The sequence below is a fragment of the Tuber melanosporum genome (assembly GCF_000151645.1).
Source record: "Tuber melanosporum whole genome shotgun sequence assembly, scaffold_280, strain Mel28".
NCBI lineage: Eukaryota > Fungi > Ascomycota > Pezizomycetes > Pezizales > Tuberaceae > Tuber > Tuber melanosporum.
The window spans coordinates 1-7,041 of record NW_003298953.1 but is presented as its reverse complement, the minus strand read 5'-3'; positions in this window follow the sequence as shown (position 1 = coordinate 7,041).

Here is a 7,041-nt window from a genome sequence, read left to right as displayed (position 1 = left end):
AAGAAGAGTTAGAGAAAGCTTACGATGGGCGTTCCTGGTAGAAGCCAAGAGTCTTGTACTATCGGTAACATAGGCAGAGGCCTAAAGCTATCATAAGACAAAGAAAGAAGAGGACAGGAAGAGAAGTATCGTTCCCTGTTGCCAAGCACTAACTATCTGAGAAGGGATCGTTACATTACAAAGCGTCACCTAGTGCGATGCTAAACGATACAAGACGGCATCCTTCACCCCAGATGGGGAAGGAGATATTGACATCGACGATCAAAATCTTAACCTAGGAGCATTCAGCGACGCCCTAGATCACGTCTCAGCAGAACTCTCGAGAGCAGCAAGCCCAGTAACCCCAGAGAAAGGATCATCAGTCGATAGCTCTCCTGCTGGAACGCCACGACCCGAGAGAATGTCGGGATCTGCAGTTCCTGGGCCACCAGCCCCAGCCGCTCCGGCACCAGGAACCAGCATACTTGGAATGACTGAAAATCAGTTTCAGGCATTTCTTGCAGCCACGCGAAATACAGGGCAAGGAAATGTTCAACGACTAAAAGCAAAGGAGCCCGACACATACGAAGGAGCCGAAGATAAGCTACGAATATTCTTAGCGCAATGCGAGGGATATTTTGCAGTTAAGGGATACGGAGATCACCATGATGAAATTAAGATTCCATATGTGGAATCTCTACTCAGAGGACTCGCGGGACAATGGATCATGCCCTTCCAAGATGGAAGGAAACAGAGGGAATGGGTCACGTACGAAGAGTTCAATGCGACACTCTTTGAACAATTTGGAGACCCCAACGCCAAAGAAACAGCAAGACGAAAGCTAGAAAAACTCCAGCAAGGAAAACAAATGTTCTCAGCATACGGGAACGAATGTCGACTGTTGGAATACGAGGCCGAGTTTGATGACGCGACTCTCTACATCATCCTCCTGAGAAACTGCAGTAAGAGACTCCGAGAGGCATGGGGAATCTCTGACCTGCGCTATACGACAGCCGAATGATTTGCAAGATGGGCAATCGATAAAGAAAGCAAATTAAACATGGTTCGGAGCAACTCGGAAAATACTATAGCACATAGGGTGGTCCAATCATCCAGGAATGTGGACGGGACCTTCAAACCGCAAGCACCTCGAGGAGAAAGTCGAGCATTACCACCAGGCGTACCAATGGAATTGGACAAATCAAGGGCAAGGCCTGCTCTGAATCTGTCTAAGGAAGAATACGCCAGAAAAATGAATGGGAAACTATGCCTAAGGTGTGGAAAAGCAGGGCATCGGATATGAGAATGCAGAAGCCGACTGGACAACGGATACCAGGGAAACAGAGCTACTGGAAATAATCGTTTCCAAAATCAGGAAAGAAGTGACATCCGCGAAATGATAGCAGAGGATTCACCGGCGGAAAACGAAGAGGGTCTCCAGTAAACGGTGGTCTGGGAGACCCAAGATGTAGACCTGGAAAACCCATCAAATTAGCGAACTACTACACGGCACTACACACGCAAAGAAGAGAAGGAGATGGAGATCATGTGATGATCAAAACGAAGATAGACAATAGAGAAAGAGAAGAAACAACAATATATGCAATGCTCGACTGGGGGGCTACTGAAGACTTCATTGATAAAGAAATATGCGACAAATACGGCCTCCACACCAAACAAGCGAAGAAAGCAAGATAAGTTTACCTAGCGGATGGAAAGCCAAGCGCTATGGGTCCTATAACCCATACGGCGACAGTACCTATGGACATTGACAGCCATAGGGAAATGGCAACCTTTCAAGTGGCAGATCTAAAGAACCATGAGATAGTCCTAGGGATGCCATGGTTATGGAAGCATAATCCCACGATCGATTGGAACGAGAACAAAATGACGTTTACAGGTGAACTATGTGCGATACAAGGTCTCAACAGTTCACCTGTAGTCTACTCCATACCAATACGAGAAGCGGAAGAAGAAACTTTGCATGCAAAGTTTGCCAACATGCGGCAAGACAAGAGGGTCCGGATACAAAGACTGGACCAAGAGGCAAAAGTGCCTACCCAGGGTTCCAAAGGGGCAGCAGGACATGGCCTATATGCCAACGAAGGAATCAAGATACCAGCCAATGGGCAGGCAACGATAGCAACGGGAATAGCCATTGGACTCCCAGAAGGCACCTATGGACGAATAGCACTCCACAGTGGTCTAGCAGTCAAACACCGACTCATGACCATGGCAGGAGTGATCGACATTGACTATACCGGTGAAATCAAAGTGGTCCTGGCCAACCTAGCTCAAGAGGACTACCAAGTCCAGAAAGGTGATCGAATCGCACAGTTGATAATCGAAAAAATCAACAAAGAGGATCTGCATGAAGTAGATCAACTGGAAGAAACCATAAGAGGAAACAAGGGATTTGGAAGTACGGACCAAAACCAGCTCGATACAACAAAAAGAATTGAGATCAAAGAGATCACAGCACAAGCCTTTGGACGATATTATCGAAGAGGAGATACCACAGGAATTCTCAAATGGACATACGAAGACGAGAAAGCAGTTCTAGCAAAAATCAACATTAGCACAGAACTAGCAATCCAGGACAAGAAATACCAAAGCAAAAAGGGATGGAAAGAATTGGTTCCAAAAGAATATCACCAATTCACAAATCTATTCCAAGAAGAAGAAGCTAAGGAGCTACAACCTCGAAGACCAGGAATCGACCACGAAATTCAGCTGGACAAAGACGAAAAAACGGGAAAAACAAAAGAAATTCCCTATAAGAAGTTATACCTCCTAGGGGAAGCAGAGCTCGAAGAACTTAGGAAGTATATCGAGCAAAACCTAAAGAGAGGATGGATCCGAGACTCTTTCGCGATAGGAGGATCTCCAAAACTATTCGTCAAAAAGAAAGACAGAAAAATGAGACTCTGCGTGGACTACAGGGCCCTCAATTCGGGTGCACAAAAAGACCGATATCCACTACCCTTGATTGGGGAAGTACTGGACAGACTACGATCAGCAAAATTTTTCACCAAACTCGACATCAAAGACGCATACCACAATATACACATCAAGGCAGGAGACGAATGGAAGACTACATTCACCTCCAGATACGGAATGTTCGAATACTTGGTTATGCCTTTCGGGCTAACCAACATACCGGCTTCATTCCAGAGATGGATCAACAGGGTACTTAATAAGTACCTCGACATATGTTGTATCGTATACCTGGACAATGTACTCATATATTCAGAAAACATACAACAACACCAAAAAGATATCAGCAACATCATGGCGGCAATACAAGGATCAGGAATGAAGATCAAACCAACAAAATGCGAATTCCATAAGGAAGAAACAGAATACCTTGGATTTATCATCAATCGAAGTGGGGTCAAGGTTGACCCAGTTCAAACAGCAGCCATTTGGGACTAGGCCAAACCAAACAACAAAACGGATGTTCAGTGCTTTATGGGATTCTGCAACTTTTATCGAAGGTTTATAGAGGGATTTAGCAGGCTTGCAAAACCACTCTATAACCTTACGAAGAAAGACAAGAAATGGGAATGGGGAGAAAACGAACAAAAAGCATATGATGCAATACGAACACATCTAACATCAGCACCCATACTGGTTCATTTCGACCCAAACCGAAAGACAATAATCGAAACAGATGTCTCAAAATACGTATGCTCAGGCATACTATCACAACTGTGCAATGATGGAAAATGCAGGCCAGTGTCTTACCGATCCAAGACAATGACCCCTGCAGAGTGCAACTACGATGTTGCAAACAAAGATCTATTAGCGATAGTTCAAGCATTAAAAGAATGGAGGAGATACGTTTCAAACAACGACCATCCAGTCTGAGTTCTAACCGACCACAAGAACCTGGTCTCGTTCATGACCACGAAAGAATTGAACGACCGCCAGATAAGATGGATGGAGCACCTTAGCAAATACAACTTCAAAATCGAATACTGACCAGGAAAAGAGAGCGGAAAGCCAGATGCTACTCACAAGGATTGCAAGCGACAAACCACAGACGAAAGAAGACGAAAGGATCAAAAAAAACATGTACCCTATTATCAAAAAGGTACTTCGAGGCCATGGAGGTTATCCAATTCATATCAAAGGAGGAAAGAGGAATTGAGGACGCAAACGAGAAAGACAAAACAATCCAGGTAATAAGAGAAGCCTTGGAAGAAGGAAAAAAGGAGATGAAAGGAATTGCACTGGGGTTATGCCAATGGAAGGACGGAAATATATGGTACGATGGAAAACAATGGATCCCAGAAGAAGAGGAGATAAGGACAGACATCATACGACAACACCATGATATCTGAACGGCAGGACACGGAGGAACAGCTAAAACCAGGGAATTCATCACAAAATCATTCTATTGGCCAGGACTGCACGAAGATGTCAAATGATATGTCAAAAACTGCGACATATGCCAAAGAACGAAAACGGCTAAACACGCACCATATGGATTACTAAAATCAAACGAGGTCCCCGAACAACCATGAGAAATAATTACTATGGATTTCATCACGGACCTACCAACATCGGAAAATTGCGATAGCATCTTGGTCGTGGTGGACCGCCTGACCAAAATGAGTCATTTCATTCCGGTTAGAAAAGACATCAACAGGAGGGATTTTATACAAATATTCTTCCGAGAGGTCTTTCGACTTCACGGCCTCCCAAAGAATATCATTACTGATCGAGAAACACTATTCACATCGGGACTATGGAAGAAAGTAACCGGAGAAATGGGAATACAAAACAGAATGAGCACGGTGTTCCACCCACAAACAGATGGACAAACGGAACGGGTAAATGCGATACTCAAACAATATTTAAGGGCCTATGTCAACTATCAGCAAGATGATTGGTACAAGCTGTTATCGATGGCCGAATTCGCATACAACAATGGAAAGCAAGAAACAATTGGCACGACACCCTTCTTCGCAAATTACGGACAACATCCACAAAGTCAGACCACATATCATACGATTAATGATGTGATACCGGAGAAAGCGGATATGGGAAAACTACACGAAACCTTACAATACGAGATGAGTCAAGTCCAACAACGGCAAAAAGAACAATACGATAAGCACCGAAGACCAGATCCAAACATACAACCGGGAGACATGGTATGGCTAATACCACGCAATATCCATACTACACGACCATCAAAGAAACTGGACTACAAGAAAATTGGACCCTTCAGGATATTGGAAAAAGTTGGCACCCGAGCTTATAAACTCGACCTTCCCCCCTCAATGCGAATACACAATACATTCCACATCTCACTCCTCGAATTACACAACGACAATAAATTTCCTTCACAAACACTTATTCCTCCCCCTCCGATCGAACTCGACGGAGAACCAGAATACGAGCTCGATGAAATAGTCGATTCCCACTTCTTCCACGGTCACCTCCAATACCGAGCCAAGTGGACAGGATACTCTCCTGAACACGATAAAACTTGGTACTTCGCACACAACTTCGAAAACGCACAAGATGCCATCTCAACCTTCCATCAACGATACCCAGGCAGGCCCGGCCCAGGTGACGATCACGTTTAACCAAGACAAAAGCGAGGGAAAAACTCCCACACCATTGCAGCAACACGAGGGCTGGGGCGATAGCCCCCGCCAAACCACACCCACCAGCCCCGAATACTCATTCATGGGGCCAACTGACGAAGAGCTTAAGGAAAGGGAACAACAAGCACAGTATAACCCCATGTCATAGACGGTATGCTACGATGACGGTTGCCAAACACACTTTGGCAACAAAGAAGACTCGGGATGGTTCCCGAGGGAATGTCGAAAGCGTGGCCCACGCCCAGACCACGTCCTGAAGCCTTGGCAACAATGCTTCAGAAATAGATGCAGGATGCACAGGGCACAAAAAATATCTGCGGGATTTTACCCGCAGAAGGATGGAAGCCGAAAAGAGTTGGAAGGAGAAGATGCCAGAAAGGCATGGACCGCGAGGACGCGGTCCAAGGAGGGAGGGGCCCAAAATTCCTCAGCAGACACAGAACTGGATGTCAGGAGCCTACACAGGCAGATCCGGGGACTCCGAGAACAACTGGGCCAAGCCGAGGCCACAATTTCGGCAAACGACAAAACGAGCGCGGAGCTTAGACAGCTGAATGACAATCAGCGGCAAACGATCGAGATGGCGAATCTGACTCTGGAATCGGTAAGGGTCAGATGGAGGACGGCAGATGAAAAGTTCCACAGGCTGAGAAGGACCATGCGCTCGGCAGGACGGGAACTATTGAAACTGGGAGAAAAAGCCTGATGGGACTCAGGCTTAGGAGGAGGGGAGCTAATATCACGAACGTGGCTTAGCGAGGAAAGGGTTTTCATGTGACACATGGTTATGAGTCACAGGTATGTTATTGTTTCACGCGTATAACCTATTCGGGTTATATGATTAGTTATGTGTGGGATTTGTGATGTTTTCGCACATAGCTCAAGTAGGAGTCATGGGACATGCACCTGACGAGTATGCCTTACGAGTGTACCTTACGGGCAAGCCTTGCACATATGACTTATGTTTCGCACATGACCTCATTATGATGTCATGGGTTTCGTGCATATGACTCAGTCGAGTCATATGACTTGTTTATTGCGTTATGATTGGTTTATGAGTTTCGCACATGACCTTGCTATAAGGTCATGCGTTTTGAGCATGTGATCACTTTGGTCACATGACTAGTTTGTTTTGATTTGGTTTTACACATGTAACCACTTTAGGTCACATGATTAAAGGCGGGAAGAACACTATATAAGGAGGCCGATGCTGCCGAGGAAGATAGGTTCTTCACGCTTTGTTCTAAGTACTTTTCCTACTTATTACTTTAACGAATATAAAACACCTTTACGATCGTTATCTTTATTGCAACGTTATCGTTACGCCAAGGAAGGCGCCTTACGAAGAAGAGTTAGAGAAAGCTTACAATAGGCGTTCTCGGTAGAAGCCAAAGGATCTTGTACTATCGGTAAACGTAGGCAGAGGCCTAAAGCTATCGTA